Genomic DNA, 1002 nt, shown 5'->3' with positions numbered 1-1002 from the left:
ATGATGGTTTGTTAGCTTGCATGTTCAGAATGCGTGCCAATTGCATGGTAATCTAATTTACAAGACAGGAGAAGCAGCTGCTAAGCTTGTAAATACATGTATATGTTAATAAAGAAAAAGGAGACCAACATAATTGTTGGGCCCAATCAGTTGAATACAAAAACAAACCCAGAAAGTCATAGCGTCAACATCTGTTATCTTCTTTCAACTAGATGATAGCAGACTCTGTGAGACTCTCAAAAATTGCCAGCAATGACTATATTTCAAGTCACCACAGCGGGGTATTGGTTAAAGTTTTCAACTAGCAATAATCACGCCTCGGACAAACCTCATGGGCTATGATACTGCCACTGTGCAAAGCTACAGAACAAGGAATAACTAAATGCTACCCGCTACAGGAAATACATTTGACTTGCCAGTGGGCAAGTTTCTTCTAAATAATGCAGTAAAGTTAAATGAAGCCTTAAACGAAGAGGTTTTTATTATCAACACTGCAGCTGCACAATGCAATAGAGACCACTTTTTTGATTCTGATAATATATGAACTGAAGTATAGACCGTCATTGATTTGGTGCACATGGGAGTGATGGGATAGCAAGATGCAAATTTCTCTGTCTTGTAGCTAACATAAGCATAAATAAATAAGTGCTTTGAAATAATAATAAAAAAAAAAACAACCTTCAGACAGCTGTGAATCAATGACTGTGTTAACATCTACTTTATCGGGGCTGCATAACTCTTGGGCAAGAAGGGTTTCATTTTTTGATCCCTTTGAGGCCTTCATTATCTGATTTTAATTAATTTGCTTAATTGGACAAGCTTAGCCCTTTTATTTGCTTTTAATCAGTTGGAGAATTACAGACAGCTACACAAACCTACTGGACTGACTGTGACTCTAGAGGAGCAGAATTGTGCACCACTAAATGGGTTATTACATGCCTGAGCCTTTCTTAACAATACAAACATTACGACATTGACAATACAGTGAAAAGCAGATTCCAT

At 37.2% G+C, this 1002-nt stretch overlaps 1 non-coding gene across 1 annotated transcript; it reads right to left on the bottom strand.

Moving 5' to 3' along the window:
• Window positions 1-222: 222 nt before the first annotated feature.
• On the bottom strand, window positions 223-362 carry LOC121320303. The gene has a single exon (XR_005950806.1). It is a non-coding gene; the product is annotated as a U4 spliceosomal RNA (small nuclear RNA).
• Between the last annotated feature and the right edge of the window lie 640 nt (window positions 363-1002).

The sequence above is a fragment of the Polyodon spathula genome, chromosome 8 (assembly GCF_017654505.1).
Source record: "Polyodon spathula isolate WHYD16114869_AA chromosome 8, ASM1765450v1, whole genome shotgun sequence".
Taxonomy (NCBI): domain Eukaryota; kingdom Metazoa; phylum Chordata; class Actinopteri; order Acipenseriformes; family Polyodontidae; genus Polyodon; species Polyodon spathula.
The sequence above is the reverse complement of the archived record's forward strand: the minus strand, read 5'-3'. Positions and strand labels throughout refer to the sequence as shown.